The sequence below is a fragment of the Labrus mixtus genome, chromosome 17, assembly GCF_963584025.1.
Source record: "Labrus mixtus chromosome 17, fLabMix1.1, whole genome shotgun sequence".
NCBI classification, from domain to species: Eukaryota; Metazoa; Chordata; class Actinopteri; order Labriformes; family Labridae; genus Labrus; species Labrus mixtus.
In genome coordinates this window covers 11,179,080-11,205,338 of record NC_083628.1, presented here as the reverse complement: position 1 = coordinate 11,205,338, position 26,259 = coordinate 11,179,080, and the positions used below count along the sequence as shown (strand labels likewise).

General features: G+C 39.9%; 1 protein-coding gene across 1 annotated transcript in view; it reads right to left on the bottom strand.

Annotated features, from left to right (window-relative positions):
• Nucleotides 1-26,259, bottom strand: part of bmpr1bb (bone morphogenetic protein receptor, type IBb) — a 54,559-nt gene that overhangs the window by 26,512 nt on the left and 1,788 nt on the right. Inside the window, exons 2-3 of the mRNA XM_061060998.1 lie at nt 24,383-24,463; nt 21,609-21,779 (exon numbers count right to left, since the gene is read on the bottom strand). The gene's annotated coding sequence lies outside the window, so the exon portion shown is untranslated. The remainder of the gene's footprint in view (nt 1-21,608; nt 21,780-24,382; nt 24,464-26,259) is intronic.

Sequence of the window (26,259 nt, the reverse complement as noted above, 5' to 3'; positions counted from 1 at the left end):
CCTGTCTCCTCCTCCAATTAGTCCTGCTGGCCACTGAAGTGCTAAATAACCTCCAGTGAGGGAAGTGATGGCAGGAGAAAGGTCACGGAAATGGAAGAAATGCATGAAAAGCATGGACGAGGATGAGCAGAAACAATACATCCGTGTAGAAGACAGATCCTTTTTGTGAAAGAAGGAGGAAGTGTTATGTTTTGGGTGAAGATGTCCAAAGTTTAGACTTCTAACAGAGACATGAAACAAGTCACCCAGCGCACTTGCTTCTCTAAGGTTCACAGAAGGCTGTCATTTCAGGGAAACGGTTGTGTATTTACAATATCACACGCTCTTTAACGAGCACTTATTGTGTGTGTGTGTGTGTGTGTGTGTGTGTGTGTGTCCTACCAAAGCTGCAGGAACTGTTTAATGAAGAGAGCAGCTCAGACGACATGGTCTGTGTCAAATCTGTCAAAGAAAATGTAAACTGGAGGGAGTGAACCTGAGGTGACAGAAACAGACTCAGACATGGCCGAGGGTGCAGCCACACAACATAAAGGGCAGTCATCAACTTTTCAATACATTCTGCTATTCAGATTATTTCTCCCCTTTCATGACATCACACATTTACAAAAGATGCGAACTGCTTTACCTCATTCATGTACCAAAATTATGAAGCTTTTCATGTTCTTACCACCACCAAATTCAGAGAACAACAATATTAAACAAACGTCTTATGGATCCCTTTAGGTTAACACCATAGACTTTAAATATTAATGGACAAAGTCTGAGTGAAGTCACCCATCTGTTACTGCAGGGGGCTTTGGAGTGGCTACCGCTGTCTCACTAGTGTGAAGAAGCAGTGTGTCAAAGGTTTACCTATTGGCTAATGGTCCGCCTTGTGATCATCCAGATTTTAAAATCACAAACTCTGGTGCCGGCGAAGAGCCCAAACGATTGCCTATCTCGTTTGTCGAGACAGTCAAATCAAGACCCAAAACTTCCGAAGTCTGAGCCGGTCCTAACAATACGCAAGTTCCTCCTTTAATGCGGAGGCAGACTTATAAACAATAACAACAAAAATGCTGCATCTATGTGTTCATAGGATAGTCCCATTCCCACATTGGAAAGTCATTCTTAAAGCTTTGTGCAATTCACAAGCTGTAGGAATGTCAAAAATAAAGATGTGTTGTATTGTATTGCTCAGATACGGTCACAATCGTATACCACAGCGACGTGTTTCATGCTAGCAAAACACAGATACGTCATGTGAATAGGTTTTTGACACAGTTATCTTCCTCAAGCTTGTCAACTCCACAAGCCATGTCGCAAAACTTTCACCGTCGTTCTTAATGTTTGTTGAGACTTGAGGTGGTGTTTATACACATTGCAGGTAACTCAAATATCTGATTATTCTGACACCCAGTGCATGCTTGGATCACGTTGACATTAAGTCCAGAATTCATGCCCTTCTTATATTTTGGGAGTAAATTCTGTCATTTAAACTCTCTTCACACTTTCTCTAAAGTTTCCCCTTTCCAAAGCTAGACAGAGTAAAGCATCCTTCACAACATGATCCTTAAAGAATAACAATTTAATAATGTCAACTTGATCAATAAATTCACCTAAAATCTAAGAACGAGACAAACTTAACCAGAGCCCGTTAGAGAAATCCACTCCTTGTGCATGTGGAGGAATAAAAAAGCCTGAATGTTATTCATTCATCAGGACCTGCACTCTGGATCCTTGTTAACCTTGCCTGTTCCTGGCTGTATTAAAGCATGAAGGAATACAACCCAGCCCTTGGAACCAGCTAATGGACTACATTCATGCCCCCTCTCTACGGACTGGTTGACACAGACAGGTGGGGTTTAAATGGCAAATTAAGTGCCTGTAGATGCCCCCTAGAAAGAATCTGTTCATTAAACGAGACGCTCCCGGCCATTGTGATTAATGGTGTTTGGATAAATTTCGTTTTACTGCATTTCAATTTGGAGGGAATTAATAGAATGGGCTGCTCCACCGCCTCTGGTCAAACTACCTGCTCTGTGCCAATGGCCTGTGATAGAGAGGGAGCGCAGGGCGAGAGCAAGGAGGTGGGAGAAGTCCTCTGTGCATATTTTCCATGAGCACCCACACCCCTCCCTTGGTCGGGTGCTGCTGAAAGCTCTTTTGTGTGTTTGTGAGTACGAGAGGGCCACAGCGATACAGCATACACCTCAGTTCTTGAACTGCATGGTCTCTATGAACATTTAAGACGCTATTTTAAGTTCCTCTCGGTAGCTTCTTTATCAGTCGGTTTTTCCAGAAAAACACCAGCATCAACGGCAGATAGATTAGTACAGGAGATAGAAAGTGTCCACTTTTCAGCCTCGTTTTCAGCTGCAACAACACGTGATGATAAAGATCAACCTCATTACAGTGTAGATGTATAGACGCTAAGCACTCACTCAAACAGCAATTGGAACACAATGGAAAGGGGGGGCGGTTAAAAGATGTCATTACTATAATTCCCCTCTTAGCACACGACTACTACTTATTACATTAAGCCAATGGCTAAATGAGTAAATAAAATGAAGTGTTAGTTTTCTGTTACACAAGGACACAGTGTAGTTGTAAATTGGTCCCATTTCCACAGAGGAACAAATCAAGCACCGTGACCTTTTACTGAAGTGGATTGTTTTTCCATCTGTGAATGCTAATGCCAGATTGAGCTCATAGCACATCGGAGGTACAAACTGGGTGCCACACTGCAAATTTGGAATAATGAAATATGTTTAAAAGTGCTTCTTACATTCATGAGGATATACTGAAGCTAAACATTATACATATATACTTATATAAAAAGCAGAGGCCTTATTGAAACATGCCACATCATCTTCTTGTTGTCCTTTACAAAAGATAGTTTGATGTTCATGATTGGAAATGCCCAGGAGTGACTAAAAACTAAGGACTAAGTTGAAACTGCTTTATGGATTTCATAGATTTCATCATCTTTTACACAAATAAAAAACACATTTAATGAGTCTTAAGTGAAAAGGCTTTGTAGGAGCCAATTTGATCTGTGTGTCATTGTTTCTCATGTCTGTAAATTGTTGTGAACATGTTCATTTATTCACTTAATGTGGACACTAGATGGTGATAATATGTTGTGTGGGTTAATTGGTCATGTAGTGCGAACAGGAAGATGTGTGAACACACAATTCTTACCGTAACAGTAACACAAATGTCGACAACAGTATTGGTAAAACAAACAGCTGTTTAAGATCTGGAGAGAATCTTTTCCATTTTCATTTGTTTCACTTTGATACAGATCAACTCAAGACCATTCCAGCAACAAAGCAGGTGACCTAAAGTTTGAACATCGGGACATTATTAGACAGCAACGACAGGTGTTTTCACTCATTCTGGATGATTAGCGTACCACGGAATAGGTTTCTGGCTAACTGACTTTACTTCATTGCAATTTTGGCAACTAAAAAAATCACAACGCCGCTCTATTGTTGGATGTGGCAACAAAAGAATGAAGAGAATCAATTCAATAATAAAATAAGTCAAACCTGATGTGTTGAATGCCTCACTTCAGTTCACTATGATGGAAAATAAAAAAACATCAGGTCATATTGTCATCATATCAGACCATAATTACCTGTCAGTTGGGTTAATGTATTTACCTGTGACCCCAGAACTTTAAGGACAGGTCAGGTATGAAGATGGCGTGTCTGATATGCTGCTCATACGAAGGGTTAGAGATCACTAAAACATAAATGTGATGTTCAGATGAGTCATAGTCAAAGAGCTTTTCTGCCTCACCGGTTACGATGTCACACATTGCCTGCCTGTTCCCCCCATTACAAGACTTTGCCCCAATAGTCTGCTTTCTGCATTACACATTGCAGAGTCAAAACAGAGGCGTAAATACCCCCATTACACTGGCAACCTATCAATCAAATCTACAAGCCGAGAACTTGACTGTTTGAGGAAACCTGTCAATAACAACAATCAGAATCCAGGTGATTAAAAAAAAAAACCTCTTACTGGTTACTTTGGTTTTAGCTGTAACAAAAACAGAAGACGCATCTCTGTATTGAGTGAGTCTTAAACCATCTGCTCCGTCGACTAATGGGAAACCCAGGAGCCTTACAGTCTTGGCAGGGAAACCCCGTCTGTGTTTGGCTGGCTGACCTCGAGCTCATTTGTCAATCAGGCGTCTTTTCACGTAATGTGAAGAAACAGGGGAACTGCTCAGGTTGATCCTCAACAGAAACTATGTTCCTCTCATATATCCAGCCTCACACATACACCTGTTTTATGGCTTAATTTAAAACAAATGTCTAAAAAAATGGAAAACACTCAGCCTTTTAAAGTTGTATAAACACAAGAGAACACTCGTAATTCGTTCTGTTCAACAGATCAAAATGAATGCATGTGCTGGAATATTTTATTTTCTAAGCACCACATTTGTTTTTGAGGTAAAAAATATCCATTAACATGATTTGAGATATTCATTCCTCAGTGTGGGAATAACAAAAGACATGTTTGATGATTGTGATGTACCGTCTGTTATGAAGAGGATGCACAACAGTTTGTCTTAATAGTTCACATCTGTGTGAAATTATGGAGAGCACTTTGATTTCGTTTCATGCAGAGCAGCTTGAAAAAATACCAGGATGAGTCATGAAGAACAAGCACATATTCCCCTGTGGATAAATTGTGAAGCAGCTTCCACTATTGTCAACTCAAACTACTCGTTCCATTTCTTAAAGCTTTTTTTCTCAGAAAGCGCTTAAACAAATAGAAGTTACTGGAGATTTTACATTTTACACATTTTACTCAAAAGAAATGCTCATCATCGAAGGTCTTGGGTTAATAACAGTATCACTTAATTCTTCTTGTTTTAATAAGTATAATCCATCGTATACACTTGGACAATGTCAAAATAAATGGGTGGGAGCTTGTAAATCCTTTTCTTAAGATTGAGACACCAAATTACATTAACACAAACAGATGTTTGTTTGTCTATTTGTTTAAAACATGAATGTTAAAATGGTTTATGTGTTGTAAAAGAAATAAGAAATGTATAATCAAGAAACATTTCAACATCTAGTTATACAATGGGAACAAGCTAATTCCCATCTTTTGGTAACCCTAACCCACTTTATCTTGGAAATTGGGAAATTCCATGTTAATCCCCCATTGTCATAAGGAACGACCGCTGAAGTCAGAATCCCGATTTAGAAACTCGGAGGAACTTCAGTAGCACGAGTCAAAATCCAACAAGGCTGCTGTGTTCATCAATGGTAGCGTTTAAGCTGTAACTATAGCTACTATTAGCAATATAGTCCTATTTTTGAGTAACAAAATCAATACACTGGTCGTATTGATTTTGAGTCTTGAGCTCTATCAGTGGACATGCTGTCATGTTATTTTCGCGACAGAATCACCTGGTATAAGCTAACAAAACAAAGGTAATCCTGGATGCGTTCATGTTGTTGATTGTCCGACTTGTTCCCAACTCGCAACTTGAACGTGGTCAACTCAGGTGTGACGTCATTCCCAGCGCTGAGATCTGAATTCCAAGGTAAATGCAATGTACCATTTTGTCTTATAGCTAACAAACTTCTCAAACCGTAACAAAGCAAAATGAATAATTACACCAATCTGGAAAAAAATCCCCACAACGTAATGTTTTTTGTGACCATGGCACCAGACTAAATATTTAATAACATCATAATGAAACAGTGCCCTGTAGTGTAGCTTTAATTGGCGGTTAAAACTGACCCCAGTCTCCCGTATAATAGGGTTAATAGTTTTGATGCATACTTTACCTTACATGTAAATTAGATTACCGTAGCTTTAAATATCTGACCTCATAAGCGCATGTAACACACGAACACTGATTATCTGTCCTGTACTCAGACAAAGAAACCCGCAGTAGAAGTGCTGAAGGTGACAGAGGTATAATGTTGTTAGCTCATAAAAGGAGCAACTTGTTATCAAAATGAAACGTAAGGAATAACTAAACTTCAAAATGTATTAAAGATTTGGAGGATGGAACCAATATCATTCATATAGGTTTGATGCATTACTAGGATTGCTTTGCTGATTTAATCAAAGAAAGCTACTTTTACTCTGGGGGCTTCATGGGTGAAAACATTATAGGGGTCCCTCAACCTTATGTCTTAACCTTAATCTAAATTCTCAGTCAGGTTAAGCAGTCAAAAATCAACTTTTAAAAGCTAAATGATTTCCTGTACTTGACATTCATCACAAAATAGCTTTAAAAAAAAATAAAAAATCATCTTATAAATGGAATGATTCTGGGCCAAAGGTGAGAAATGGCCAACTACAAATACCTTGTTTCCTGCAACGTTTTTACTTTCACTTACTTTTTTTTTCCAGCTTTTGTCCTACAGTGCTTTCATCCAGGGCTTGTTTTAATTAGTAGCCTATTGTGTTAAAATTTGAGTAATGAATGTGTGTTCTTTTGTTACCTCATCATATGCCAGTGGATTTTGTTTAACACCAAAGAAAACAACTATTAGACATTACCTAATCTCAACCTATAAAGTTCAAGGAAGTGTGTGTGTGAGTGAGAGAACACTGTGTGTGTGTGTAAGGTCTGTTGTATACAGACAAACATTATTAGGCATTCTAGCTCATGTTATTGTCCCTCCCTTGAGTTTTGAGCGCATTAGCTACACAGCGATCAGCAGCCTTTCCCCCCTGACGTTGTTGTTTGCTCTCTTCCAATGATAGCACGATGAAAACACAGGAAGCAGCCTGGAGAGCGATGAGGCTGCAATCAATGCCTCTGCGTCCGACTGTAAGCTAGGTGATGTTTTAACGTCTGCCCTCTGACTGGCTGTCAAGTCTCTCTCCCAACGCTAATGTATCTGACTGCGGTGTCATCCAGGGCCGCCGCGCTCCAGTCGATAAATACTGGAAATGCTATCCATCTCTGAAACATCACTCCTTCACTTACTGTAAGTGCGAATCACTGCGGGCACTATCGGCACACTGCTGACAGGGAGGAAGACAACACCAGACGGCCCCGGCAATGAGTGAATATCATCAAATTGGACCACAGACAGTTTTCACTGCAGAGGACAGACTGTTTGTCTGAACTCAAATTCATTCAGAAGACGTGGACCTACAAAGCAGTCCTGGATGAGAATGATAATACTACGTTTTCTATATCCTCTAAATTCGATCACCTTTTGGCTTCAGTGTTGGTATTTATTACCTCTGAGTAACTGACTCGTCCATCAGATGATGATGCGCTGACACGATGATCCCACGTTTGTCTTCCAGATTTTAATAAAAGTCCTTCTGTAGTATGTGGGAAAACTTGGAGTCATGCAGTTTGAGTTTTCATTTGCTTGACAAGCTGACCTCCTCCTCATTTCACTGACAAAAACACTTATTAGAATTATTTTAATAACACACTGTAATATAGATTTATTTCATTTAATAAAGACACTGTCAGACTTGTGTCATGGATGAGTCTCCAATAAGTGATCCATGATGGAGGCAAATAAAGAAGAAGCCTCAGACGCTTCCAGTGAAGCTTGACAGACAAATAAGTCTGAGTTATATTTATAACTACCTATACGCTTATTGCCGATATATTGGTGTACATTTGCCAGGAAAGAAATGATGGAAAATAGCTGTGCACAAAAGCAAAATTTGTATTTGAGGTCATTTACAACCATTGTTTTGTCATTTTCAATTTGTTCCACATGAAAGAAAATACATTCTTTTTGCTTGATCTACTTTCCTGCTTTTTCTCACATAACTTCTAATGACTTACCATTAACTAATTAAACTCCCAATGTTTTACCAGCTACAGTCTTTACATTATAATGTCTGTTTCTCTTTAAGTGCATGTTTTCATTTGACAGGAGACAGAGGGCATCAGCCACATTTGTTCAGGATTTAAAGCTTTGCTTCAAGACTTTATTTTAGGGACCGAGTAACATGTTTTTCAGTAAATCCATGGTGGATTTGAGATTTTGACATTTACCCTGTCAAACGTGTGACTCATATTTCTCAGTCACACATTAAAATAGGAGTAAGGTAGAAGCTGTGATTCATACATCATGACTCAGTAGTTCAATACTCTTGTTCAAACTTCCTAGTAGGCTTGTTGAGGTCAATTTTTATGCATGACTTCAAATTTTTCCTTTTTTTCCATCTAATTCTTAAAAATATCAGGCCAACATCCCTTCCTTTTGTCTGTTATCAATACTGTAAGCAACTAAAAGCATGATTTGTGTCAAATCAAGAGAATGCAGTCTGCACACAGCATCTAAGTCTCCATGGGAAAGTGTTTATTTTCTGTCCGTTGTTTTCTGCTCTCTTGACTCTTAACTATTGGCTGCGAAAACTTGTTGGCAGGAGCGTCTCATTAGACGGTTTCCCACTCGAAACCTTCTACTTTCTCTCCAGAGTTTTCACAACGTTATGAGACATCTGTGCACATACGGAATGTACAACAGCAGTAATAAAAAGCCTTTGTTATTTTGATCATTAGTTAACAATTCATGCTAGTTCAGTTCTAAAGTGCAGGTTGCTGCTCTTATGCCCATGAAAGGTTAATGCGACGTCAGTTTGGAAAGGAGTTAAATGAGTGGAAGTTGTGCAAAAGTCAAGTCAACCTTATTTGAGCTGCCCTGAGAACTTATTATTGTTGGTGTTAATTCAGTATATAGTGCTCTGTTTAAGTTTAGAGCAGAAATAATAAAACTCCACCCAATGTCCACTCGGTGTATAAAAATACTGTGGTGTGTTGAGAAAATAGATCTCGCTCCAAACTCAACACTTGGGGACTTTCTTTAAGTCATTTAATCCCACAAATATATGGAGAGTATGAAAGAAAGGAGGCCCTTTCAAAGTAAAACACTTTGAATTGTGCTTTGGGTAATGTAATCCTGTAAAAATCATATCCTTTAATCTGGCTGCACTAAGACAACATGTGGTAAAGTAAGGCCAGCCTGAAATGCAAAAAAAAGAAAGTACATTTTTATCATTAATTTCTTAATTAGTTTCTTTCGCACAACTTAATGACACAAAGTCAGGCAGATAGGTGCAATGTGTGAGAACTCTCTTTAGAGATGTTCAACTTTAATTTCATTTCACAATAAAACAAGCTGTTTCTAAACACCTTTACCAGGTGACGTCTTTCTGGAAAAGTCAAATAAATTGTACAGATCTATTTCGTTTTCCAATGAAAAGTATTTCTACTAGATACTTCATCTCACTCACATGAAAACCATCAGCATATGCATTAAAGCACAATAATGACTTTTCCTATCATTCTTTGAGTTTGCTGTAGCCCATACAGCTATATAGTGTTATTAATGGCGCCAGGGGTCCTGGGAGAATGGGACCAGCTGCGTGTTGTGTCTTGTCACCCGTCCCCCTCTGTTTGACACCTTCGGCAGCGTCCCTCTCTTCCGATGCCAAGACTATACTAGTGAAGTACAGTGCTGTGTCTGAGGGCTCTTTGTGCCCACCCTCAGAGAACAAACAGTATTAAGACTCAACAACGTGCCCCTGTGCCCATCCCCAGAGTGCAGCCAGTGCCAGCGTCTGTAACTGGAGCCCATAGAGCAAAAACAGCTGCTCCCAGTCTATCCTGCATCTGCCACAACTGTGATCTCATGGAACAAAGCGGGAATGCAACCACACGTTTTTCACTGGCTGTTCAGTCACACTTCAGCTATTGTCCCCTCACTTTCGCTCTTTCCTTTCCCTCTGACTTTTATTCACCCTGATGCAAATCAAGATGTGGGTATTTATCAGTCTTTCCTCTGATTTATTCTTTTTTTCACCCCCACACATTCTGTTTTTTTTATATTTAACTTCACTGCATTGTGAGCCCTCCTTCACACATTTAGCTGTCGAGCAGTGGTGCACCCCAGTTGGTCACCAAGGCCACTGGCCGAGTTAGTCCATCTGATTGACGGGGAGTTTTGTTTAACTGCTGTCCAACAGACAGGTGCTTCAAGCTCCTTTAAGCAGGCCGCATCTTCTCTTACCACATGTTAATTATTACCAGTTACACTCCAGTAATTTACTAATGCACAGTTATAATGTTGATGAAGATGGTATTGATTTGACAGGTAAGTATCTTCACTAATCTAAACTTCAGACAACTCAAAACATATTGGAAACATTGACTGATTATAACATCAGACAAGCTCTGTTTTGTTAAACAAAGTATTTTCTATGTGATCCAGGACATTAAATACATGGAATTGGACAACTACAAGGTTTTTTACAATCGACCTTGCTAACACTTAAGCAAATATTTTTTTATCATTGCTTTGGGAATGGCAAATTTTTGTTGGTCTAAACGGCAAAAAAAAAAACATTTAATGAAAATCCAATCAGCCTATCAGCACTAACAACAGAGCAAGCCCAGTTCAATTTGACAGTGAACATCATTACATGTTCACTTGTTAAAGAGAACGATAACACATTGCATTTTATCGTGAGCGGTTTAGGGTATTTTTGGTTTCGATCAGACATCAGCTGCTGGGCTTCATCAGTTGAGGTAGGCGGAATAAGTACTGTATAGAAACTTAATGACCTGAGAAACACTTGAGAATTGTAGGTTATTTAAGATTGTCCATGCACTGACTGACATCCAAACAACCAATTGTAATTTGGATAGAAAATACTTTACTGTTGGATTTCTTCATAAAGCAAACTGAGAAATTGGTTTCTTAACACACTGTACTTTAAGAAGTTGCTGTAAGCATGTGAAAAGATTAAGAACTAAATTATGGATTCAGACAGGATTCAGGTGTTGGGTGGGGGTTCAATGGTGGTGTGCCTTAGCATAATCTTGCCGCTCTTGTGCTAGAAAGACATAAAAGCACTGAGCACTTTGGCATCTTTGGTTCTCCCTCTCTATCGCGAGTTACCAAAAGTTTCAACATCATAGTCAGTGCTTTGATTACTAACTTTGCCTTCATTCCGGAAATGCATCTTGGACAGAATTGGAAGATCACGCTTGCCTTTCCTGCGAGTGGGCGTGGTTTCTGCACATTCAACAGGCATACCCACAGAAACCCAGAGCAGAGATTACTGCTTAATTGTTCACGATTCTCAAACGTTATATCACACTCAGTAATGTTTTTAATACTGAAATTTGGCCTGCCTGTTATTAACACAGTCTTCTGTTGTATAACAAACTTAAAATACATAATGATGACTTAGACTGACTTTAAAAACAATGCAGATACCAGATCAAATCTAATAACTTGGCAGGCTGTTGGAATTCTGCTGATTTCTCCCTTGGGTGCAGTTTACTTTGAACGGTATTGTTGGAAGCAGTGTGTTAGTCAGCAGCAGTGAAATGTAATGACACACCGGTTTTAGATGCAACAAGCTAATAATGCATCGACTTCTGGGACTGACGTTTAAACTTGACCACAAAATGGGCAATTCTGTCATTCTGGACCTGATACCGACATTAGGAGCCATTAAACGTGCCTCGTATTTGGCCTCTGTCTGCATTTGCTACTAAAGTTAGAAGCAGTAAGGCATCCACTAAGTGTGGCCCGTAGGTATGGCAGTGTGTCAGTCCACCAGACTGCCTGTCTAGGTGGGATCAATAAAGGATTACAGACAAATACCTCTTTTAAGACCTTGTTTTTAAGTGTGCCAAATCCTCAAGTGTTAAATTTTTTCCGTTACAAAGCCAGAACTTTCCGGCTTTACTGACTGAGAAGTGAACAGAAATGAACGATCCATTTCTTGCATCAAACTTTAGGTAGAAAGGAGAATGAAGTTTTGAGAGTCACCACTTGAAGTGTGTTTTTTCGTACTTGTGTGTATTTCTTCTGAGATCCAGAAGCTGCGAGAAATGGCCAGGTGTGTCCATGCAGGGAGTGGAAAAGTAAAAAGGGAGGAACAGAGGAAAAGCTGGCCCATGCTGCTTATTTGACATCCTATGGAAGAGGTTGACTTTGCAGGCTCCAGTGACTTTAAAATAACCAAAACTGATGATTGACAGAATGACTGACACTTACTGTGGTGAACTGAGAGAGCTCTACACTGCCCGAGCTCAGAAGACCAGTAAGGGGGAAGTGGGCAAAGAATTCCTGCCTCTCTCACTTGGTGGCTTTCAAGGGTGACAAAACAATAGTCAGTATTGTTCTTTTTTGCCTCACTTTCTTTCTGATCTGCAAAGATAACTGCACAACAAGTTAGCTTTTGTTTCTGCATTGTCTTCACAAAATCACACAGAGAATTGTAACCTAGCGTGCAAAATCACATACGACATTCATCATATCCACACGGCAGCCGTTCTCCTCTGGCATCATGCAGAGTGTGGGAGGCTGAGATAGTGTCATAAAAGTTGGACTGCTGTATTCAGGGTTGATAAGCTGAGTAAACCAAGGAAATTGGAGTCATTGCACTACACAAATGAAGCTTATTGAGCCATTGTGAGATTAGACAGTGAGATAAAGAAACATTGGTTTGATACCAAAAAGTAGTCAATCTTTTTAGTAGTATTAGGAATTTAACAGCAGTATTATATCATTACAGCATTTTAGCTAAGCATGCTAGTGTGACATCAGAGAACTATGGCCCCCCAGTGAATATGGTCAATCTGTCTCCAAGAGGAAATTCTCATCCCCTGTCCTGAAAATTATTCATCTCTAAAATGTAATCCACCCACACACACTATACACCTTCAGACAACACACACACCTCATACACACACTTTAGAAAGAAAAAAAAAAGCACTGACGCTCAGTATTTCTAAATGGGCACAACATAAACTAAAAAGCTACAACCAGAATGCCATCCAGCCAAATAATTGTCTATACTCAGCTGATTCCACAGCTTTTTTACTTATAAAACAACATCAACAAACTAACTACGAGAGGGGAACACACATCTGCCTCATCTGTCAACACATCATAACTGAGCCAATAACAAACCCTGAGCTCAGAGCGAGGTGGCAGGGAGGTCAGTCCACTGTGTGTGTGTGTGTGTGTGTGTGTGTGTGTGTGTGTGTGTGTGTCTGAGTAGTAGACGTGGAAGAGAGTGTCTATTCTACGCTCAGGCTCCCCGCCCCCCCCCCGACCCCCCTGGGAAGTGAAGCCACAGCGGGCAACCTGAAACCCATGATGTCATCCTCAGAGATCACAGGCTACTGGCAGTCAGTGAGAAAGTGTACCAAACCCAAACTCGACATCACATAATTACGGGGGTTAATTGTATTTACAGTTTGACAGCTGTGGTGGATTAAGGGGTTTGGCTGATAAAGTCTGGTACATGTGTAAGGAGAGGAAAAGAAGGGTCACTAGGGAGGTTTGTTAAAGAAAAGTTCCCTTGACAAGGATTTTACATCTGTCACAACTACAAGTGTGAGGCGTCTTTGTGAGTTAAAAAAGTAGAACAACCATAATCCATGTGCGACATGAATCTCAATGAATGTTAGGTCTCTATAATTAGTTAAGAGTCAGGTTCAGTTCTGATCTACGTGCAAGTATCAAGAGATTACTTTTGATGCAATTGTATACATAAAAGTTGAAATAAATGTAGAAGAAAACCTTTTTTTTTTAAATCTATACCTCACATCTTTCAATCTCAAGGCCTACATGCTCATTCTGTACACCAGTGGTTCTCAAAGTTTTTCTGTCATGACCCCTGCCGAATGAAATGGTAACTGTATTATAGCTACTGTATGTAATATACCGCTCGTTGCATTACATGTTTTTTGTAATCATGCTATTGAGTAAGTGCACAGCCAGTTGAATATTACACCAAAGTTATTAAAAAGTACATGCTTTCAAAAAACACAAGAGATGAGACGTTTACATTACATATGATGTCATATTTAAGAAAAAATTGGTTCTTCTTCATATACTGTATCTGTTCACCATTTTCTTTCCATTTCTACTGCATTTTAAGCAAGTTGTTGAAGCTCTATTATTACATTATATCAGTAAGGTATATTAAAAATAAATGAAATGTTGTCAAGGTGAAAAAGTCTATTAGTAAGCTTTTATATCTCAATGCATGAACAGTGATAAATGGTGCCAAATGAAGAAACAATGTGACCTGCAGTGAAGCACTGGTTGCCAGACAACCAGCTTTTTTGTGTGTCTGAGACAGAAAGGGAGAGAGAGAGAGAGAGAGAAAGAAAGAAAGAGAGAGAAAGCGAGAGAGAGAGGACACAGGGTCACACATGTCATCACATGCAAGTCATGATGGATGGCCTCTTCCTCCAACTCTACAGGTTGTTATAAAGGACTTCTGTTCCTTTCTGCTTTATCTTATGGCTGGTGACTGATACAAGAGCTCAGCTTAAAAAAAATCAAAGACAGAGGTGTAAACCCTGAATCCTTTAAACATCTTATGTATAATCCTTTCAGCTCCTTGGTTATTACCAGGCGGGATCATCAGCTTAGTTCAATGTTAAATGGCTGTTTGGACTTCTACTTCTCCTACTTCTGTATTCATGGAATCTGCAAACAGACTTTTCTTTTGCTCCTTTGACGACTGCTCCCTAACCAAGAATACTCCACACAGTAACACTCACATCTTTGTCAACTCATTCCTACTGTATGCACATTAATGTATAATACGTGAAATGCAATCAAGATCTTTCTTAGGGTAGGCGGTTTAATCTGCAGTGAGGTCACTGCATGGTTGCCTTCCTTGTTATTGGTCAATTCAATATATCAACTTTTTTTTAAATGGATGCAACCCCCTACATTTATTTTTAATCTAAAAAAAAAAAAACTCAAAGTGAGACACCAAAATGATAACTAAAGAGCATCCAAAGAAAAGAAATCCCAACAGTTAGAAATGTAACCATGTAATACTACGTTGTCTTCTCACATACGTTCTTGTGCTATGTTGTGATTCAGGGGCAACGTTTTGCCTACTGACTCCTTTGAAAACTGTGTTTAGTGTCACTAAAAGTCAGGATGATCTTCCACTGTATATTAAGTGTGTCATCTTTTAGCAGATGCTAATCAGCAGTTTTGACTTTCTTATGATCTGTTGAGCTGCTATCTGAAGGCTCTGAGTGAAAGAATGTAAACAGACATGGCAGTCAATTATCATCTCATTATGGTTCATGTTTGTTTATGTCAGTCATCAGTGGCCATTGGCCTTCAGGGTGAAGTCACAATTGCTAATTTATTCTTTGTGTTCCACAGCCTGTCCTTGCGATTAAATTACGAGTACTGGCAGTCATTATTGAAGTTGTCTGACTGAAAAGCTGCTGTCTTGTAGATACATTTTGTGCATTCGGTCACACAAAACCCCTTTTTTGGACTGCCATTTTTTCCTTTTCCTGCAGCATAAAAACCCTGCACCCTCGCCGGTCATCTTTGTGATCAAAGCCAGACGGATTCCTCAGTGATGATTCCCCCTTTTCGGTCCAATGTCAAGATCAGAGAGTTGAGCAGGGAGACAGCATACTCAGTCAAACAAGCCACATAACATTCATTTGTTATGCCAGATCTATCACCAAGGCACACATGCATCCTTGTGTATGAACTGAAAGACCAAGACGAGGCCCAGCTGTCTCGTCTCACTGTATCTAATATGGACAGACAGTGGGTGAAGAAACGATTAGACGCAGTGAGACATCCATTAAACTCACAGCGGGGTTCAGAACACCAGGATGATGAGGAACTCTGTTTGTACTGTATCCGCAGTATTAACTTGTGTCTGTGGACAGGAGATATACAGCCTGCCTGGGTTTCTGAGACAATAGATCTGAAAAAGTTCAAGAACTGTACCTTCAAAGTCTTCCCAAAAAAAAACTGATTTATGAGCAAAAATAAAGACCATGGTTAGATTTTCCAGCACACCAATAAATTAAATCATAAAATAGTTTAAGAAATACTTTGACAGTTTAAATGTTACACGTATCTTCTTTCTTTATTAGACGATCAGTAGCACTTAAGTGACTGTATGCTAAATATCAAGTGAGAGACAGAAGCTGTCTCCTTACCCCAACCCATGCTCAGATGGGAACTATCTCTCTTTCACTCTCTCTCTCTCTCTCATGGTGTTGTTGTAAAAACAATAATAACATAAATAAAAAGTCACAATCGAAATAATCTTGCGGGCCAGATATTGTTGCTGGCAGGCGGGCAACTTGCCGACCTCTGATTCCCAAACAAAGTTGCTAAAGTAAATAAACTAGGGTTTGGTGCGGTAATAACACATACGGCACAATTAACCGCAACAGCCCTACTGCAACTCGTCTTTTACAACCTCCAAAGCCAGCTCATTGGCGAAAAAGACTCCGCCCCATTATTCCACCTCCATACTTTTTACTCGGATGGGGAGGTGTAACATAACAGTCCTGTGTTGAACAAGCTTTGTTAAAGTGGCCATAGAGTACAGGAAGTCCACTCACACAAAATAGAAACATTCACAGAGTTTTCAAGGAGTCAGTAAGAAGATTCTCTAACACTGGACAGAGCGAGGCTAACTGTTCCTGCTCCAAGCCTTCATGCTAGGACAAGACAATTGTTTTCCTGCTTTAGCTCGCCATAACAGTGACGGTTGTATCAATCTTCTGATGTGTCTTGAGACACTGAAGCCAATAAGGGTACTTCCCAAAATCTTGCCCATCATTCCCTTTAAGAAAGCTATGCTATGCAAATAACATTGAGCTCTTGTTAACTTTGTACTCAAGATCTCGGTTTAAAAAAAAAAAAAAGAGACATTTAGAAACAAATGCCTTGCTCAAGGAAACAACAGCCATTATTGCTGGGAACCAAGGAAACAAGATATTGCTATACAAGCAAGTCTTCTAAATATCTTAATCTATTTAATCTAACTTGTTTCTATTGATAAAGTGTTGAAAGGGGTCAATTATTCCTCATGTCACAAAGAAAGACAGTTAACAAGAGAAAATAAAATCTGAAAATGCTCGAACGAACAGAATAGCCAACCAGTTGATAACTGCAAAAAATTCAAATAAAATTGAGCAATGTTCTTGTATCTCCATTGTCCCTTCTTCATCACTTTTCCAGATACACACCAAAGCTTTCCACACAGTATAGTGCTCTTTACCCCACCCCACCCCACACCCCACACCCCACACACACACATAGAGTGTCATTCCAGACGTGTTTACACAGACAAAGTTAGATCTCAGTGTAGAAACCCTGAGGGCCTTGTCTTTTTGAGGGGGTCCCCCCCCTTACCCCCCGTTTCTATCCCAACATCCCTGGATCCCTCATCATCCTTCTGAACCTTCCGAAGGTTCAATTTAGGGACTAAACCTCAGCTTGGCCCCTCAGGATTGTCTGACTCCCTCTTGCTGTGTTTTGATGGTTTAGGCCAATTTACTGCCTGAAGTTACACTGTTACCAGTAGACTGTTGAGCCATGATGAGAATATTCCCACAACACACTTAGAGGGATTCTTTTCATGATCTGCAGCTTTCACCGTCACTGAAGCCTAATAAAACAACATGGTGGAGGACATTGAGAACACTACACCGATTGACAAGTGAAGACCATGAGCTGTTGTCTAACGTTGATGTCTGTGTGAAGTGATGCCTCATCGTCAATCAGTCTAGAACCCCCTGGATGAGTCCCAACCAAATCTTACTAAAAAAAAAAGCTGCAGTCAGGTCTGGAAATGCAGCCGCCACCAGCCCAAAAATCTCTGCCTCGAATCTGTCGGAGCCTGTCAGCAAGACTGAGGGCCGCCCGTTTGTGATTGATGACTGGGTTTCTGCATATTTCTGAACCTAACACGTGTTGGCTCTGTTGGCTGGGAGTCGTCTCTGCTTTATTTAGTTTACATTATTCTTATTATTTCTCCAGCCAACCCAGCTGTTCAGTGTGTGTATCTGTGTGTCTTTGTGTGCACATGTGTGCATGCAGGGAGGGGCTTTTTCCATGCCCTCAGTTGTCCAGGTATGTGTAATGAAATCGCGGGCTCTGTTTTGAAAACCCTTGGAGTTCCAGTCATTTTCACATTTGAGGTTTTTTCCCCTCTCAGCTCCCTTCTTTGCACCTTCTCGCTCATTCACCCACTCCCGTTTATACTCCCATGGAACAGTCCACCCAAGGACACCTACTGCTTAATTTGCAGCACTTTCAAAAAGTAAAAATAAACACAGGTTCTTAAACGTGGGGAACACCCACCATCTTGACCACTTTGTGTCCAGAAGCAGAAAACAGTGCTTAACTGTAAAAGAAATAGTGCATAAATGTTCAAATCAAGCAGCTTCTACATGAATCAGGAAACCAAGAAGCCACAAGAAGTCGGCAGACTCGGCACTTAATACAAAAGTCACTTATCTTAATCTTTGTGTGCTAAAAACCTTACAGCATAAATTACACTACAACTTTACGAGAAGTAGAAGTGGACTACTGTTATGTTGTCCAATTCCACATTACACAGGTGGATGCAAGGAGGAAGAGTTGTTCACAATCACAAATGTGAACACACAAACACACTGGTCATATAATATAAAGTCAGAGAGTATGCTCTAAAACAGGGACTATCTTACGATAAAGCACTGGTTTTATTGAGGTATTTCCTTCAGGTTGGCCTCACATTTAGCTTTATTTCTTTAAAACTGAAAATAAATGACAAATTTAACTTATTATCCTCATGCCGAGTTGATAACGTTGTGTTGATAAGCAGAAAAAGAAACTCAGTGAGACAGACAAGAAGTTCAATAAACTGGGATTGAATTGAACACTTCAGTTATTCACTCTTACTGTAATCTAATCCTGATTGAATGATGGACGGACAAAGTCGTATACAAAATATTCATTTAAACAACAACTACAACTTTAGGCTCTATCCAATCAACTGTATCAATGGTATGTAAATATCTCAGAATAGGAGCTAAGAATCGACCTTGATATCAAATTGTACACTGATGACAACCAAATAATGTCACGTCATATCAGAGTCATATCATTTAATCAGCAAAGATAAAGCAATTTTACTTGATTATACCTTTTTCATTCTCTGCAAACAGATTTGGTAGACTGCATTTGGCTGAATAAAGCCAACTAAGCCTTTCTCAAAAATACATGGAGCAAAACACCAAAGTAAATACATTATTCAAATACAATTGTGTACAATTAGCCAGTTAAACAAATTAGTTCTGCAACCTCGCCAGATGGCAAAGGACTTACTGATTAGTAATATTTTTATCATATCAGGCTCGCTATACCGGTCAAATGCTTTGTCTTACCAGCAACACAACCTTACGCCACTTACTGGGGCTGTAGGTCTGATTAATTACTGCCATTACATACTGCCATAGCAGTGCGATTTTCACAGTATTTCGATCTAGAAAATGGAGATTAAGTTGTATGCAGGCTGTGTCGGGTTAAACTTGCATATAACAACTCGATTGGAGCAATGCAGAACTATATTCAACCAGCAAAGGCTATGGTGTGCTACCACTGCTAACGTTAGCCAAACGCGGCAAACCTGTAATCCTATTTTAAGCTGTGTTCAATAAATTGCGCTCAGTTTTGTGTTTTCAAAATTTAAGACTAGTTGACTAATCTGAATTCATAGTTTTTAGCTAACCGAATTGGAAATTATATGCTAGGAACATCCCTATTCATCCAGCCGTTTTAATAAACCTGAGAAAGCATTTCAACCCCTTTAACTATCTCTTCATCTTTTAACCCTAACAACCTTGTGTTTTCTTGCATGCCAAAATGCACTTGTACAAGGCCATTCATGTGTGAGCTCACTGCAGCTCCACGTGTGTTGCTGCGTTGTAGTAATTACCAGCTGTGACTGGTCTGGAACACCTGCAATAACAATCTAGGCTGTAGCAGGTTAGCTAGCTGCTACTCTCACTCGCTTTCTTTATATTGTAATCTGATCCAGCCAACTCCTCCTCAACCGAGAGCCCTCTGAGCCACAGAGAAGGGGTGAGAACAAGGAGAGAGTCCTGTGTCTTCTCTCACTGGACAAGACTGTGACTAAAGATGAAGAGAAATGAGTGATTGGTGTGGCTAACTCATTTTCCAGCCTGAAAGTTGATTTGAAAAGCAGAAAATGCTGCACATGTCTCTGAGGGCAGCAGTTTGAACTCTAACGTAACATCTATTTTCAGAGCTCCAATCGGGCTCTGTGATATGGCTGAAAAAATGGCTTTTGATAGTTCTTGTTTTTATGTCATCTACCACAAACTAAAAATAATAAAGTACAACAGCGCCGACCAGGCTATCAAACACATTCAACTCAGCTGCTTAAAGTCTTTTTTTTTCTAATCGGTCACTTGAGGCCAGACCCAACATAACCTTTACTAATTTATTTAAGGAAGTCTGTAACCTAGGCCTTTGTGTAAGGCCTCTGTACTTCAAAAAAAGCAAATAATTTCAGTAACTTGATCACAATTACAAACACAGCTACCAAGATGTGTCGTATTAGGCTGAATGTCAGTAACTGTGTCAATATTTATAGCTATGAAGCAAGTTTAACCATCTGTAGTGTGATATTTTTTAAGTAACAGGAGACACCTATTAGAGCTCCAAAGACGACAAATTTGTCTAAACTGCAGGAGAGCTAGATTAAAATAAACAGATTTATTTTTTATTTTTTTGATGTATTTGGGAAAAGTCTGGAAATCATGACATCTGCGCCAAACTGCTTTAACAAAAAACAGCAGCTGTCACAAGCTGAAGCCAGGGACATGACAGACACACATAAACAGCAAATACAACTACTGTAAACTGACATGCACCCTGCAGTAATATGACTCACCTTTTGTTTGCAAGAGTAATTCACTTAATCCCATGTTAAAGTCCTTTTCATGATGTGTTGACATGAGTTTGTCACCTGTCACCTGTTTTGGCTGGCTGACTAATCCAGCAACTAATGCCAGAACCTGACAGGGATCGCAATGTGATGCAGTATTGTGTCTGACTGACTGTGTGTGTGTGTGTGTGTGTGTGTGTGTGTGTTTGGTTTGTGTGTGTGTGTGTGTGTGTGTGTGTGTTTGGTTTGTGTGTGTGTGTGTGTGTGGTTTGTGTCCAGATAAAGCAGTGTGCCCTTAGGGGGAAAACATCACCATAGAAGCTAAAAATACAATCACAAAAACACTGTATAGACATTATCTCGTAACCAGTGTCTTTCATTTTTATATTCTTCTTTTACAGTCTGAAAGCCTCGGAAAATATGACCAGTAGAAAAATAATTAAGATCTGTGTTGGCCTTGCAGATCACATTTTGTTGATGTAGTACAGTGAAAAACCTTCTAGCCTCAAAACTGAGTGTTTTATTCTGAAAATTATCCAGATTTAATGTTGTTTCGGTGGGTGACTTCCTGTCCCGCTCGATCTGTTCTGTGTTAAATTGATGTGCCGTGCTCCGGCGTCCGACAAATATAGAAGCCTTGCAAATTCTGCTGCAGAGGGCTCTGGACGTCCCGAGCTGGGACGGAGTTGAGACACAGCACGGAGCAAGTGGAAGCACAAACATTGACTAAAGGGAAATCTGGGCATAACCACACTCAATTCAAACCCATTTTTAAGAATGTATATAGTGATTGAGAAATACTCCATACTTAGCCTGCTTATTCTATGATGTTAGTGAGTCATGATTTAACCTATCAGAGTAGCATTGATAAAAGATGTCAGCCCAACTCACCAAAAAAACAGCAATGCAAACAGAACGTCTTCTGTATCGTCAGTGTAGCATCGTCCTCATCTTTCTCTCTCCCCCCTGTTCAGGATGCAAAGCTCTGATGTCAGCACATTTCCCCCGCAGGAGGCCTCACAGGTACAACTCCAAATGACCTCTACCCTCTCTGAAATCTATGGAGGGAGAGAAAGAAGAAGGCACACATGAAACCCATTTCACAATCTGTCATCAGAATCACAGGACTGGGCAACGGGGAGGGAAAAAAAAAATCCCAAACAAGACAGAAATTGATTTCATCTGTTTCTCCATCCCCTCTCACAGTCTGAGTGGCACTCGCTGTCATTTGCTATTTAGCCGACAAGTGTGAGGCTCAATTACAGAATCAGATACGGTGCAGAGAGAGGTCTACAGTAGAGCGGACGTGCAAGATTTCAGAACAAAGCTTTGCAGATTTGTCTGTTGAAAGATTCTACTGTCAAGGGGCATCACGCTGATAGGTTCTGAAGGTGGTGAAACACAGAACCCCTCTTTCACACAAGATATAACGACTTTTGAACTTTAAAATCTCGGAGAAGAAAGCAAGTGCCGTGAAACGTACTTCGGTCAAGTTGAGCAAAGATGATTCCAGCCAAATAACACGCTGACTCACAGCTGGGTACGATGCTGAACTAACACGGGGAAGAAGAGTGTTGGATCTCGGATTTTCCCTTCCAGCAGGAACAGGTGATGATTCTGGAATTCTGGGTGGTCTTGCTGACCTGTCTCGATAAACCACAAAGTTAGAGAGTAACTATGGGCTGACATCCTGCCTAAAATGGTCAAGAGATTAATCAGAGGCCTTCAAATTCAGACATAATACTTGACAAATTACTATATTCTTCTGTTTTGTCTATCTTCTACCTCGCACACATAAAGTCACACACAGCTGTCCTTTATTTGCCAGGATCTAGCCACAGATGGCGATACAGTGTGAACTTTAACACACGGATTCTTGACATTCTTCTTGGGTGTGAGTTACTCTCCAACTTCAAGCAACATTTTGCTCCGGCCTTCTTTTCCTTCTCCTGTCAGCAGGTCCATGTTACAGAAAAACTCCATGTAAAGTCCCTCACACTTAGACTGAGGCTCTTATTGTCCTCTGCAGGTACAGTAGCTCTATTCTGTCTGCGTTTCTTCGCCCTGCATGTGGTCGGCTCTCGGCTGCACACCCAGCCTCTGTGTTCGAGCTGCATCAGCATATTCTGCTGTTTTATGATTGGTCCTGTAGTGGCAAGTTCGTTGCTTAATGTAAAAGGAATGCTTATTAAACGACGCAGCACGCCTGTTTAAATAAAGGGAGGAACATATATGGTGTATCTACAAACATGCAGAGCCTAACAATGATTCTTTGTGAAGCGATGCACTAGTATCACATGCTCATATTTCAACATGCCTTTATATTTTTACATTACTTTTTATCATAGCTGATTTGCTATGCAGTTTGAAGATAGAAATTCAACTTAAAAGCAATTACACAATATAATGCTTTCCTGCTGTTGTAGCATTATATACAAATAAAGTATAATTGTAATTATTAATATTTGGGCCCGACTGATATTGGATTTTTGGGGCCAATACCGATATCAATGTTAAGAAGAGAGAAAATCCCATACCGATAAATCGGCCGATATCTTTATGTTCGATCTTTAGATATATATTTAGATCTACAGATTAATTGCATTTATCCTCCACATGCAGTTATCAAACACTTGTAGAAAAGACAAAAGGAAGACAAGACGGTCCCTCAACTGGAGAGTTACTACGCATGTACGTGCATCACCGCTTGACACTGTGGACAGTGATAATGCTTGTTGTAATCCATATAGCGCCCTCTGCTTGTGTAAGAGAACTGCTTGTGTAAAACACTGAAACTGAAATGAAATTTGTTTTAACTGGTGAATAAATCGAGTAATATCGGTGCATATCTGCGATAAAATTACAGATAGTCACTTAATATGCTAGTATTGGCCGATATTATCGGCCGGCGGACTAATCGGTTGGGCTCTAATTAATATGTGAATTTTTCTCACAATCTTAAAATCCTAATCATTGTATCCTGTAATGTCATACTTTATATTTGACTTGACAACACAAGAATGTGGAAAGTCTTCGTAAGAATGTCAAAAAAGGGAACATAAATCATGGTTAAAATAAAATCTGCCCTAATCTGCCTGAAAAGGCCTCGGCACTGCTATTGTAAATCTGTCAAGTGAAATTAAAGCTTCTGAGAGTTTCTAAAGTTTACTGCACTCTATCAGATGTTGATCTCATTTGTTTCCTGCGATCCCGTCAGCAGATGGAGACTCTGTCTAGCCTGATACTTCAGTGGAAAAAAAGGATTCTATTATAGTCACTGCGGGTTATTTTACATAGACATCCACATGCTCATCAGAAAGTCAATTAGATGCCACTTTGGGGGAAAATTGCTGCAGAGACGGCTTTACGATTCCAAAGCTCACATACATAAAATCAGCCCTGTCAAATACTATCTCTACCACAGGAAAATCATACCAGATCAATACAGCTTTTAGCTTTGGATTTCACTTTCTTCAGGATATTATCGATTAGGAACATACAGTGAAATTACTCGTAATTCATGTTTGAGTTTGGGATTTTACACTGAAAACGTATAAATATGTGCAAGCTTTACAAGTTTGACCAACATTATTGACAGTTTTTAGGAACTGTGACGAATTTGAGGCTAAACACAAATAGAACACATAAGAGCTTCACTCACCATTGAGCTAGTATTTATTTATAGGGCATCAGAAAGCATCCTGTCACTTTACCCAGCCAGACCTCCAGCCATCGTCTCTCACTGAAAGAAAAAAGAAGCGTTATTAAAAGGAGCTCATATGTCCTACATCTCAGAGAGAAAGGTCCAAGACTAAATTTCAAGCTCAGGTAATTCCCCCACTTTGAGCTTCACCCAATCATGCAAAGTACCCCTTATCCTCTTCTCTTCTTCGATCTTCAATCATCCACCTCATCCTTTACTTTTTCGCCATGTTTCTCTCTCCCCCCCCCCCCCCCCCCTCTCTAATAACAGGAAGTCAGCTTTCTCTCACATGGTCGCTGACCTTTCAGTCGAAGAGCAGAGCTGCTTGCAGCAGGTAAGAAGAGGATTTTTTTCTAAGTGGAACAAGATTGTCTGCATTGTGCTTGTACTTTCTTGTTAATGGGATCCAGTGAGGGGACAGCAAAATACGCTCAGCCATCATAATGACAGTTTATCCCAACAGTGAAATTCAAACTTGAGCTAGATTTCAATATGTTTTGGGTTTGGGAGTCATAAAGTAATCATCCAATTTTAAATTTATTTAACCAGGAAAACCTCATTGAGATTAAGAATCTCATTTACATTAACAATCTATCTACCAAACCTACATACCTCTCTGCCAACTAACTACCTGTCTAATAACCTTACTACCTGCCTGCTTACCGACCTGTCTATTTACCTGAATGCCTACCCACTCACCTTCCCACTGAACTTAAAAAAGTGGATCGTACATCTCTACTACCTGCCTGCCTTTCTTCCTACTTACCTTCCAGGTAACCTTACTTAACTATCTACTGGCTACCAAACTACCTACCTGCTTACAAGCTATTTTCAGTGTATATATGTGAAGATACAGTACAGTGTGTAGCTCTGCAGGAGAACTGCAAACCAACAGCAAAAATCTGTCAATGGCTGAATGATGGAAAAGCCATACCTGTGGGAAGCCTTGATATGATACGCTCCTTTATAAGTGTTTCTGTGTGTGTGTTGTCTGAAGGTGTACAGTGTCTGTGAGAGAAAAGAAACTTGAAGAAATCTTGAAAATTTTGAATAACCTTGCAGCTGGAAAAGTCATTGAAACACGCCAGAGACAGAATCAGTGACAGTTTGTCTCCTCATAAACTTTCGCTCTACCATTTATCCTGACTGTCTGACAGTCGCTGTGCTCAAATTACCTGACGGGTGACTGTATCACCATACACTGACTGGATGTGTGAGGTGATACGGTCAAAACTTGAGTGTTACTTCTTTCTGCTCTCAAACAAAAATCTCCTGCAGCCCTACAAAAAAAAAAAACTCTCCCCCCCCCCACCTCAACATACTTGGTCATTACCTGTCCAGTCCTCAAATACTGCTCCTATTCAGCTCGTTAATATGCACCAAATATCTCTGCTCTGATTGGCCAGGCGTATTTCCTGTAATTATAAGGGAGGAAACTGGGGTGAGGGGTCGCAGCTTGCTAAGTTTAGCCCTGTGGATAAACCCAGACCCAGGCTAGGGTCTACGTAGAGTAGCTGCTTGTGGGGGAATGACTAAGTGTTTGTAAATTGCTTCAAATGGGCAGAGGCTTCTAAGAGGGGTTTCCTCTTGTGAAAGATGTTTTCATTTTAACCTCTTTTGACTTTGCACGTAAATGAATTCATTAACTGCATTCAATCCTTATAAAATATATTTATTTCAATGGAAGGGAACAAAAAAGGTTAAAAAATACTGTTTTTTTCAGTCATATTTCAATCAAGCCAACGTTTTTGCTATGTTTGATGTCTCATCGTCCTTCACTTTTCCATTTGTGGTGTTTTCAATCAGCCACACAGTCCATTAACCAGTCCACCAGT